The 13638-nt window shown below is 33.6% G+C and overlaps 1 protein-coding gene across 7 annotated transcripts in view; it reads right to left on the bottom strand.

The window, feature by feature from the left end:
- Positions 1 to 13638, bottom strand: part of TANK (TRAF family member associated NFKB activator) — a 65174-nt gene that overhangs the window by 29639 nt on the left and 21897 nt on the right. The window lies entirely within an intron of this gene.

Consider the following 13638-nt stretch of genomic DNA (forward strand, 5'->3'; position numbering starts at 1 on the left):
AAAAATCATCTTAAGGAAAATTTCAGTTAAGAGTTCAACATATGGTTTTTTGGTCCTTCAGTTAGGATACAAATTGTAATTTAGATTTAATCCTTAATGATAACAAAAAGGGCATGAATGATAAAATGAATGCTATCTTGTTATTCTATAAAAATACCCACTAACTTAAAAAAGGTAAGATTTCATGTCTTTTAAATAAACATACTTTTGAATTTATTTTTAGAGCACAAAAACAAAAAAGAAGTGGCGCTCACTAAGACACTATGAAAACTAAAGGAACGTGTACAAATTATAAAATTATATTGATTATAAACTTCTTTTCTAAAAGTTTTAAGAAGTCAAGGAAACACATGGTTAATTTTTAGTGAATATCTTAAATACCATAATTTTCCTTGTATTTTTAATCTATTCATCTTGCTATTTTATTTCAATGGCTGTGAAAATTAAGCAATGAAAGAAGATACAAGTTTTCATTAGAGAATACAGACACTGTAAACCTTCAAGCGAATCTGAAAATGTTGCATTACAGTTATCAAATTAGTATCAGTCTTAAAACTATATTACCAAAAACAAGAGGATTCTTGACCAATTTCTACATTTGGAGGAACAAATAAACAAATGATTAAATTATAATTTCCCTGAAACATGAAATGGGGTCCTAATAATCTCAGAATGTACTTTGGTAGACACTAAATATTTGATTTTGAGTTGATTCATAATCAAAGTTCAAAATCAGTTAAGCTCTATTGTTTTCAGAGATGAATAAGCCTAAAGTTCTTTATAAATCACACAGCTGTTCCCAGATTCCCAAAATAAATTAGCTTAAGAAATTAAAGCACAACCCCACATTTTCCCAAATAAAAGGTCACGTTTTATGATACAATTCAAACATAACTGAGAGCTGATAAATAACCCAAGTGAAGTGCCATCATTACATGTTGCCTAAGTGCAGTCTTACATTACCTGATACTCCTATAGAGCTCTGTAACATAATTATAGGAGGTATTCAGTACATGTTTATTGAAAACAAAATTTAAGGAAATAAAGAATCTAAGTTTAAAAAAATCCAAGTAAATTTTATTATTACAAGTAGAAGAATTAACCTTGTGAGTCCGTCAGGACGATAAGCCCTATGACTGAGTATCAGAACTGTATCTTTGATACCAAAATCCAGTCTAGGGTCAGATTTCCCAGGACATGACATCTTATATAAATTTACATTCAAGGCTCTAGAAAGAGTAGGTAGATTGACTGAAAGGATTCAAACATCTACAGCAAATTCTGTATAACCTTAAATTTACCTGGGCTACACACAGCCACCAGGGCTGAGGAATCAGAAAAGAAGTTGATGTTACAGTTTTCTCTATCTATTTCTGCGTATTTAGAACTTTCTCCAAAGAATTCAAAGCTCTTCACAAACAATGACCAATAATTACCCATTCTTTCACTATATTTTGATAGGTATGTATATTCTATTACTCAGACATTAAGTAACCAGCACAAAAAACTTAGCAAGTTAGAAATAGGCCTAGTATAAATGTGTAAGTTTATTCGAGCTTCAGTCCATTCTCCATCTACTATACATATTTTTTTCCCCAACTTAATGTAAAACCAAGTGACCTGTATTTTCTTTTGGAGCCAACTCAAAAAGCTTTTGCCAGGTAATTTTCATCTTCTAGTTTCTGGCTTAAAAACATACTTTAACACATCTGTATATAATATAATAAATGAATAATGCTGAAAAAGTATTCATTAGCTTAGAAAAATCAATAGATCAACAACTATTTCAAGTTGAAGTTTTGAACTATTTCTTAAACCACTTAATAAAGTACTTTAAAAACTTAAGCAAATTCTATATTAATTTCAAAACTAATACTTTGACAGTATAGCAAGGAAAAGAGGGTAGCATTGGTCCATATTCCCTCACTGCTCTTTCCATATACTTAAAGAAATTACAGTATTCTAGTCTGTCTATATGTCTGATTTCCCTTCAAACTATGACCTCCTCAAGGGCAGAGTCTATTTTCCCCTGATATCTCCAGAGTATAGCAGAATGCCTGGCACATACTGAGATGCTCAGTAAACATTACTTGAATATATAAAGTACTTTAAGTTGTTAAAGGAATATCCTAGAAATAGACATGCCTTCAGAAGTGACCAGAGAGAACGGAGAAAAGGCTATGCTTACATTTCATAAGGGAAACAGGAAAAGTGGAGACAAGGTCAGTGGGTGAATAAGACAGAAGGAAGTAACGTTTGAGAAAATAAATGCAAAAAATAGGCAATGTCTGTTTTGTTTTTTTTTGAAAAAAAGGGAAATTTATACCATCAGAAAAAAAAGTTACTAATTTGAGAAGAGAAAAACACATATTCAGAAAATAGTATAAAGATTTTGACCATAAGGCTATGAGAGGGAAAGTCCAGAGGATATTATATCAGATTGGGAAATAACCAGGTAGAATTCAGTTTGGAAACTAAAAGAAAGAAATTTTTTTTTTTTTTTTAATTAAATGCTTTTGTTTACTGAATGGAACTTATAACCTGAAAAGTCCTTTTAAAAGGTCAGGTAATTATTGCACTGTCACAGTATTTTTTAAAAAACAATTGCAAAGCAAGTACATTCCAGCACTATCAAAGACCCCACAAAACAGAAAAATCTCTAACAACCACATTGAAAATGTACAACAGCAATGTCTTGTCAACACTTCTGTACAGAGCATAGACATGACAGCTAAAACAGACAGAAGAGAAGATGCTTTTGACAGCCAGTGTGTGTGAGTGATTCTTTGAGTCAGATGGCAGCAACAAGTTACCAACTAAGAGATCTGCATGACAACTAACCATCCATCTGTATCAAACACCATCTGGCCAAGATGACTCTGGCTTCTGTGTATTTGACACTCCTTCCAATTCTAAAGACTAGCAAAACAAGTGGTCTACCAGCATCCAAAGAGGTAAAACAGGTACTTAGGTACTTGTGCCATAAAGTACTTTGTATTCTTTCCTAGTCTTCAAAAACAAAACTTAAAACAATGGTAATTAATATAGTACACACCTTAAATTTATTAAAAATGGTTGTCTATACATACTCTCAACTATCATAAAGCAAGGAAGAGCTTATCTTAAGAAAAGTCCCTTTATCCAGGCACAATTTCAATCCATCTTCAAAACTAAAGCAGCATGTTCTCTATAATTTTGGACATACAGCTGCTCAAGTTTTCATGAGTTTCATAAATATTAAAATCGTTCTATAAATTGAATTTTTCCTTCTATTGCTGACAATGAAAATTCTCATTTTTCATATTTTCCAAAGCACTTATTTCCTAGATGGGGGGAAAAGAGGTTCAAGTGTCCTTAAGTCATCTATAACACTCTAAATGGAGCAAACGTTTTCTCTTTTCATCCTTAAGGTCCTCAATATTCTGAAATACACCATTGTTTTCCCTCAAGTGTAAAATGAATAAGACTCTAATAAACGTTGACTGGATTAAAAAAAAGTCTCAATTAAAAAACCTTTCAAACTTTTCTAAGATTAACAAAGAGAACAAAAGCTTTATTGAAGGATGTGCTTGGCTGCCACAAATGCTCTCAATAGAGAGCTCCACAGTTCATGAAGGAAGATTATTAAATAATTATCTCGATATATAGCACTTTAGACACAAACTATATGTCATATCTTGACACTTTGGTGAACTGAACATCAACTTCAATTTTAAATTTAAAAAATGAGATTGTGTAGGATTAGTAACTCAGAGATCCTGGTTTACACAGTTCGTTCATTTGTCAACCATTTTCGGCTGTATTCTCTTATAACTAACTAGGTTATAAACCTTGCCCTCTCTTACCCTCCCAATACCAAGACTTATCCAGGAGATCTACAGTTTGATAGATAAGATTATCAATCTGCTTATCTACTATTAGGTGACAGGGCTGCCACCAATTTCGCAGCATGTCAAATGGTAAACTAACACAAATTATTTTTATTTTACAATCTTGTGTTTTGGTCCTGATTAATTTACTTAGCCTTTCTGAGCTTTGGTTTCTTTCTCTCTGAAATGAAAATAATATTTACCTGAAGGATTGAAAGACATTTCAGGTATAAAATATTTGGTACATAATAAACTCTTTGCAAATGTTAGTTCTTTTTCTTTAATAATGAGCAAAGTATCTACATATTATCTATTATGTGCATACATAAACTAAAGCTCTGATTACCACTGAACACAGGTAATTTGTCACCAGACTTATCACACAACTACCCCATGCTCTAAGCCAGTTTTCTGTCTGTCTTCTAGTTCATTGTAACCTAGGTCTCAGAAGTTTCTTTTTGAGAAATCAGTGTGATATCTCCATTGAATCAAAAACATTCTGTCAAGCAAAAAAACAAAACCCTGGTTGTTCAAAGTTTACAAAGAAAGTTTATAAAGCCTATAAAAAGTAGGCTCAAAATGATTAAAGAAATAATGGCTGTTAAAAATTACAAAGTGGCACATTTGCTGAAGAAATGCAAAAAACAAAATGTCTACCATCACCACCACAACAAAAACCTAGATATGTACAAAGTAAAAAGTGATAGTCTCTTCCTTTACTTTGCCTTCCATTCCTCCTCAGTGGTAACTACTACTGATATTTTGGTATGTGCTCTTTCAGAACTCCTGTGTGCATGCATATTTATGTATCTTACTTTTCAAAAAAATGCAAACTATTCTGTAACCAAAGATTTCAACAACTCGTCATTACATCTTTTTTATGAATACTTGCACCAAAATCAGAGGGCTTCTTTCTCATTTAACTCTTACACTAACCTTCTAAAAAGGTTATAGATGAGAAAACTGAGGCACAAAGAGGTATAAAATAACATGTCCAAGGTTTCTCAGGTAGTAGAGCTGGGATTTGAATTCAGGTTTGCCTAACCACAGAGCCTAAGCCGCTAAATAATCACTATGGCATATCATGTGAGTATATCTAGGTCCTCTTTTTGCTGTGTATTTTCCCCTTGAGAAATCTCATCTCCAGTGGCTGGTTATGTGCCAGACTCTCAAGTTTCTTCTAGCCCAAATCCATCCTCTGATCTGTGTCCAAGCACTACTAGAAAAACACTTTGAATTTTACTCATTCAAAACTGATGATCTCCTCTCTCCAACTACCCCATTCCCACCCACCCTGCCCTGCTCCCCACAAAATTGGGTCCTTTGCTAGTGTTCTTTCTCTCAATATATGGTACCACTGTCTATCCAGAAAGCTATAACCATACTTGACATCTTCTTGTTCTATAGCCAATCCATTACCAAGTGTCGATTTTAATCTTAAGTATCGCAAACCTGTCCACTTTTTCATCTCCAATGTAGCCAGTTCAACCACCACAACTTTATAAACTACTGCAATAGCCTAACTGCTCTCCTTAAATCTACCAATCCATGTCTCTATACTCTATTGTGTTCTTTGAGAAACACAAATCTAATCCTAACATCCACTCTTTCCTCCCACCCCTCCTCCAAAAAACCATAAATGACTTGCTATTGCTCTTAGAAGAACCAAAAAATTCTCAGTATGCCTCTAAGACCCTACATAGTCTTGACCCTCACTCTCTTCACTGCACTATTTCCCTTATACTTTCAGTTCTTTTAGGTCAATGAGTCTTTATAACACAGGTCCTTGTACCTGGAAAGCTCCCAACTTTGCCCTTTCAAAAGTCACTTCAGATCGTCTTCTCTGACCTCCTAGAATAGATCGAGTCCCTAAAAGACATTCTAATAGCAGTTTAGCTTTCTTCCTGATATTCAGACTTTGAAACTTTACATTTATGAGATTGTTTGACTAGTCTCTGCTTTACTAGACTGTGCCACTGTTCTGTGAAGCAGGGAGCATGTCTGCTTATCATTGTAGACCCAGTACTTAGAGCAGTTTCTGATATAATATACTGAGTAGATGCTCAAAATAGTTTTGAAAAAAATATCAGAATTTAAATATTCCTAATTATCAACAGATCTTGAACCTACCTGTCTAAGAGGTAGTAGGACATAGTTCTAGAAATAAAAATCTGGAAACAAAAACCTGAAATGAAGGATACAATCGTTTAAAATTCTGGTAGGTGGAAAATGAGTACTAACAAAGAACTAACAAGTACAATAGAAGAAATAAGCCTTCGATTAGAAACAGCTAGAAGCACTTTTATTCTAATACCAGTAGCTTCAGTAGGAAAAGACCAGAGTGAATTGCTCTATTCCCACCAATACTTTATACAGAGACATGTTTTGGGGGAACAAAGAAAGGAAAAAATGGGTAGTAAATGATAATGAGGGCATTAACATCTTAAGTGAAAGTAAAGGCATTAAAAAAAAAATAGTACCTACAATAAAGGCATTTTATGCCTTCATGCAATCCTTTAAAACATGTTTTACAAACTTTTAGAGGTAACATAAGCCTTTAGACTGAGACTATATTTAAGATGGGTCAAGATTAGCGCTAGAAAAAAGCAATCTGACAAGACAGTCCTTATGGCTTTACATTTATTGTCAGAAAAATGTTTGGATCTGTAATTTAAGATAAAAAGACAGAGCACAGTCAAATTTAGTCTTATCTGAGGCCTTTACCTTAGACACACTGGTTAGTCAATAAGGCTCTTTGCTTAGCAAATGCGATAGTTTAAATATTCTGTATCCTTCACTTTTCTTACCAGTCCAAAGAAAATGTAACTTATAGCACAGCACTTGAACTATCTTAGAATTAAGATTTCTTCCTTTCTATACAAGAAATTGTTGTTTTTTCTCTTTTAATCAAGAACTGGGCAGGAAGAGATAAATTCGCTTTACTCTGTATTCCTCTTCTCAACAAGAATTTATATTTTCTGATTACATAATACAAAGGATCTTGGGACAAGCAGATCAGCTATAAAAAGTCTTCTGTAATTTAATCATATATAAATATGGTAACCTGACTTTAAAATGGCAGTTAAAATTTTCAATTTTTTAAATTATTATTGATTCTTTTGAAATGATGGTCAAAGAAAAAATAGAGGGTACTTAAATCTTTATTAAATATATTTGGTTTCCCTTACAGAACAGTGGCAGAAATAGATGACAAGTAACTTGGTATATGTAATAAAACTGATTAGACATTTAATTCTACATTATGAAATCTTGTGATATTTGAAACTCTCCAGGAAACTTTAGCTTATAGTCAGCCACAAGTGGTAAAGACTGCTAATTACTCTCTCATATGCATTCTCATTCTTTCTTTTAATAATATAAACTATTAGCTGGGCACATGGTCATTCAGCTAGAGAATCTATTTACCAGCCTTCCCCACTATTATGTGTGACCACATAACTAAGTTCTGGCTAATAGGTTGTGAACAGAAGTGACCTGTACAAATTCTGCACCACATCATTAAAAGGAGGCTGCCTGCTCTTCCCTGCTTCTCTCATCACTGGCAGGGAAATGGTAACAAGCAGAGAAGCCACTGTGATTCCAGAGAGGGAAACCATGTTTTACAGATGCTTGAGCTGCCTTACTAGACCTGGCTACATATCTCTGGACTGTTACATGAGAGAGAAATCAACTTCTATCAATCACAATATTTCTCGGTCTCTTTGTAATAACAGCTAGTCCTATACAATAACTAACTCAGGTACCAAGCCAACTCTACCACTGCCCTATGTAATAGTCTCTTCTCTTATTCTGTAAGCATATTAAAAGTTGTCTATGTCAGGGGCTACTGTGTTTTAAACAGTTCTCTGTTTTGGAACATTCAGAAGACTTTAGTATGGATACATATGAATTCTTACACAAGGCAAGAAACAGAATGAACAATATTAGACTGTGAACCCTTTAAGTGCATGCTCTATGTTTTATTTAACTTTGAATCCCTAGCATTTATTATGTGCACGGCACATCATAAATTGTTGATAGGATGAGGGAAGAAAATATTAACAGTAAGCTTTATATTCTAGTCTCTTTTGGTATGAGATGTACAAATCACAAAGTAAGGATTCATCCAAGAAAAGGAGACTATATTTGATTCTTCATAGTGATGGGAAGAAAACAATTTGAAAACTTGGAATGGGTTGTGATTTAGGTGGGTTAGTATAATGAATATGGAGTTTAGAGTTGGATAAACCAAGTTTCAGTACAGATTCTACCACTTAGGTTGAAAAACTAACTTGCTTCTCAGTTTCTTCCTTTGAAAATGGGGCTAATGATGTTAACTTTGTAGGGCTAGGAGAATTTACATATAAAGTATGTGACACTTTGCTAGACACTAAGACAAACAATTTAATGGCATGGTGGCAGGACTTCCTAGGCATAACAATGGAAACTTTGGTATAGAACTGAAAAAGAAAAACACTACTAAAGGGGCAGGGAAAGTAAATATACTTGATGATCAATAGGACACTAGTAGTAGCATGAGGGATCATTCTTTGAAACGTCAGTGAGATAATTTAGAATAAATGAAAGGCAGTATTATTCTACACACCAATTTATAAAAACTCGTAACTCACTTGAAATAGTACAGGTGAGAAAAAAATAATGGATATATAAGTTCAGGTATGACATTCAGTTTAATGTGCCTTCCAAGGAGAAATGAGATATATGTGTCTAGAGCTCAGAGGGAACATCTGGAGAAGGAAGATAAATTTAGGAGTCACTATCATAGGTATCTGAAGCCACAGGGGAAGATGAGATAGTTCATACAATATAAAGTAAGAAGCAAAGAGGGCTCTGAAAAATTCTAATATTCAGTGGCCTGACAGTAGAGAAATCTAATAAAGGTGACTTGAGGAAGTGGGGCCCAGGAGGGTACAAGAAAAATCAAACATGGTATACAAAATGTTAAAGAAAAATAGTGTTTTAAGGAAGAGGTAGGTACAAGAGATTTGGTCAGCTGTAAAATGGAATGAGGTAGCTTTGTATGTATTAACTTGAAAGATTTGATGATTTTAGGTAAAGAAGTTATAGACATGAAATCTGTGGTCAGATTTTTTCAAATTCCAGCTCTACTAACTTTACTACTTACTAGCTGTGTGGTTATGGGCACGCTATTTCACTTCTTTGCACTTCATTTTCCTCATCTAAAAAATGAAAATAATACTTCCTTCTACGATTTGTATAATGATGAAATCAGATGACTGTAAAGCACTTTGGCAAACATTAGTCTCAATAAATTTTAGTGATGATGATGGTGAAGTTAAAGACATTTAAAAAAATTTAAAACCTTTTCAGATTAAGATGACTCCATTTTTGAAAAAATATGACTCACATATTCTGGAAGAATATATATCAAATTACTAACAATGGCTGCCCTTTGGGAGTGAAGGAGAGGACCATCACTTTACATTCTGTATTCCTGAATTACTTGCATTTTTTCAATAAGCATGGCTTTTTAAATTTTGGCCAATATTATTCTAAAAATCAGTTACCTGCCTTATTTGTCTTTGTTTTCCCTTATTAATTTGAAATACGCAAATGCCTCTGCTTGACAGAATGTTCTTAACTGGATGTAGCACACTGACTTCTCAAATTGTAGTGAACTAGAAGAAACACTGAGAACTGGCTTGGAGTATGAACAACTAAGTGGTAATAGGCTGGTGAGTTTGTTCAAACCGATGACATATGCATAGTAATAAAACAATAAGAAAATCTAGGCTAAACCAATTCCATTTATTTCGTAATAGATTTTTTCAAGGTTATGGTAATACATATAACATAAAATTTGCCATTTTAACCATTTTTAAGTGTATAGTTATATGGCATTAAGCATACTCACACTGTTGAGTAACCACCTCCAGAACTTTTTCATCTTCCCCAACTGAAACTCTTTACCTATTAAACATTAACTCTCCACTCCCCTTAGCATCTAGGAACCACCCTACTTTGTCTCAATCAATCTGACTATTCAAGGTATCTCTTGTAAGTAGAATCATACAACATTTGTCCTTTTGTGACAGGCTTATTTCACTTAGCATAACATCTTCAAGGTTCATCCATGTTGTATCATGTGTCAGAATTTCCTTTAAGGCTGAATAATATTCCATTGTGTGTATATACAGCATTTTGTTTATCCATTCATCCATCAATTGGCACTATTGTAAATAAGGCTGCTATGAATATGAGTATACAAACATCTCTTTGACTCTTTGCTTCCACTTCGTTTGAGTATACATCCAGAAGTGGAATTGCTGGATCATATGATAATTTTATGTTTATTTTATTCTTGAGGAAACGCCATACATTTTCCATAGTGGCTAAACCATTTTACATTCCCATTGCAATGTAAAAGAGTTCTAATTCCTCTACACCCTCACCAATACTTATTTTTCCCCCTTAATGTTTATAATAGCCATCCTGATAGGTGTGTAGTAGTATCTCATTTTTGGTCATTTTGGTTTGCACTTCCCTAATGACTATGATGTTGAGCATCTTTTCATGTGCTTCTTGGTCATCTGTGTAACTTTAGAGAATGTCTATTCAATTCTTCTGCTTTTTGTTGCTGTTTGTTGATGTTGAACTGTAGTTTTTGTATAATCTGGGTATCAATCCCTTAACAGATATATGATTTGCAAATATTTCCCATTACTTGAGTTGCCTTTTCACTCTGTTTGAGAGTATCCTTTGGTGCATAAAAGTTTTAGTTTTGATGGAGTCCAACTTATCTAATATTTCTTTTGTTGCCCGTGCTTTTGGTATCATATCAAATAAATCACTGCCCAATCCAATGTCATGAAGCCTCTTCTTTTGACTTCTTCTAAGAGTTTTATAGTATTAATTCTTGCATTGAGGTCCTGGTTTAATTTTTGTATATGGTGAAAGGTAAGGGTCCAACCTATGAACATGAAAAATTTCCCCAGATGTTGGTGTCTTCTTTAATTTCTTTTAGCAATGTTTTGCAGTTTTCAGTGTTTAAGTTTGTTGCCTACTTGGTTAAGATTATTCTTAAGTATATTATTCATTTTATACTATTGTAGGTGGAATTTTAATTTTAATGTTAATGTACAAAGTGGAAATGATTTTTTGTTAATTTTTTATCCTGCAACTCTGCTGAATTTATTAGTTCTAACAATTTTTTTGGTGGAATTTTTAGGGGTTTCTACATATAAGTTCAGTTCATCTGCAAACAGATAATTTTCTTCTTTTCCAATCTGTTTATCATTTTTCTTGCCTAATTGCTTTGGGTAGGTCTTCCAGTACAATGTTGAATAGAAGTGGTGAAAACAGGCATCTCAATTTTGTTCCTGATCTTAGATGAAAAACTTTCAGTCTTTCACCATGGAGTATTATGTTACCTATGGATCTTCCATATAAGGCCTTTATTATGTTGAAATTGTTTTCTTGTACTCCTAGTTTGTGGAGTGCTTTTATTGTAAAAGATGCTAATTTTATCAAATGCTTCTTCTGCATCAATTGAGATGATCATGTGGTTCTTCCCCACTTCATTCTGTTAAAGTGGTATTACATTGACTGATATTGTACGTTGATCCTCCTTGCATTGCAGGAATAAATCTATCTTGGTCAAGGTGTGTAATGTTTGTAATATGCTGCTGAAATAGGTTTGCTAGTATTTTGTTCGGCATTTATATATCAATATTTGTAGGGGATATTAGTCTGTAGTTTTCTTGTAGTGTCTTTGTCTGGCCTTGGTATCAGGGTAATACTGGATTCATAGAATGAGTTAGGAAGTGTTCTATCCTAATCAATTTCGGGGGAAGAATGTGAGAAGGACTGGTGTTAATTTTTACTTGAATGTTCTGTAGAATTCACTAGTGAAGCCACATGGTTCTGCGCTTTCTTTGTTGGGAACTTTTCTAATCTGTTTTAATCTCTTTACTAGGTATAGATCTATTCAAATTTTAATCTCTTTACTAGGTATAGGTCTATTCAAATTTTCTATTTCTACATGATTCAGCCTTGGTAGGTTGTTTCTGGGAATTTGTCCATTTTATCAAGATTATTCAATTTGATGGTATGCAATTGTTTATAGTACTTTCATAATTCTTTATTTCTGCTATATTGGTAGTAATGTTCTGTCATTGCAGATTTCAGTTATCTCAGGCTTTTCCCTCTCCCCTATTAGTCAATTTAGCTAAAGGTGTGTCAATTTTTCTGGCCTCTTTGGAGAACCAACTCTTGGTTTTCTTGACGTTATTAGTTTTCTCTATTTTGTTTATCATTGCTCCAATCTTTACTATTTTCTTCTTTCTGTTAACTTTGGGTTTGGTTTGTTCTTCTTTTTCTGGTTCCTTAAGCAGTAATGCTGGTTTTTGATTTGATATCTTCTTTTTATTGTAAACATTTATAGCTAAAAATCTCCCTCTTAGCATTGCCTTCCCAGGTTCCCATAATTTTGGTATGCTGTGCTTTTATTTTCCATTGTCTCTAAGATATTTTTTAATTTTCCTTGTGATTTCTTCTTTGACCCACTGTTTTTTTCCCACATATCTGTGAATTTTCCCGTTTTCCTTCTGCTGTTTATTTCTTGTTTTATCCCTTGTGATTAAAAATGATATTTTCCATGATTTCAATCTTTTCAAATTTGAGTCACTTTTAATGGCCTAATATATAGCCTATCTTGGAGAATGTTCCAGGTAAACTTGAGAAAAACATGAATTCTGCTGTTTTTGGGTAGAGTATTATGTGTCTGCTAGTTCCAACTGCCCTATAATGTTATTCAAGTCCTCTATTTCCTTATTACTTTTCTCTCTGGTTGTTCTATTCATTATTAAAAGTGCAGAAAGTGGAATATTAAAGTTTCCTATTGTTATCGTAGAGCTATCTATTTCTTCTTTTAATACTGCCATTTGTTTGATTCATGTATTTTCGAACTTTGATGTTTGGTATATATAGGTTTATAACTGTTATATCTTCTTGATGAATTGATCCTTTTATCATTATATAATGTCCTTCTTTATCTTTTGCAATCACTTTTGACATAAAGTCTGTTTTGTCTGATGTTAGTATAGCCATTTTTAATGATTTGCATTGAATCGTTTTCCATCCTTTCGTTTTCAATCTATGAATGTCCTCAAATCTAAAATGAGTCTTGTAGACCGCATATGGTGGGATCCTGATTTTTATTTTTTATTCTACTCTGCTGATCCATTCTGCTAATCTGGGTCAGTCATGGGCAAATAGAAATGCCATGAAATTTTGTTTTGAATGTGTTTTTTTCTTGACTGCCTGTTCCTTTTGTTGCTCTAGATCACTGACTGATTGCTAGAGGTCATATAAAGTTATTTCAGACAGTCTGTAGTTTGGCATTTTTGTGGAATAATGAGGGCCTAGAACTTCCTAGTTTGCAATCTTGCTGACGTCACTTGATAGACCAATTCTCTAAGTACAATGTTAGGCAGCTATACTTACTCACAGAAAATATCCCTTGGGGCTTTTTGGTCATCAGAATGACAGGCCACTTCACTAAGGTTGTCCTCTTGCTTCTCTTCATCTCCTGCTTTATTCTCTTTTCCCCTGGTACCTCCTCCTATCACCTCAAGTATCATTTCTACAGACAACTCCCAAATCTGTCTTTAAACTGGTACCTTATCCCAAAGATCCATACTTCAACTGCCTGATCATCAAATAATAATTTCCTTTAGCAAAATCAGAGTTCTCTATTTCTGTGGCTGCATCATCAATCTTCCAGTCA

This window comes from Pteropus vampyrus, unplaced genomic scaffold (assembly GCF_000151845.1).
Source record: "Pteropus vampyrus isolate Shadow unplaced genomic scaffold, Pvam_2.0 Scaffold2, whole genome shotgun sequence".
Taxonomy (NCBI): domain Eukaryota; kingdom Metazoa; phylum Chordata; class Mammalia; order Chiroptera; family Pteropodidae; genus Pteropus; species Pteropus vampyrus.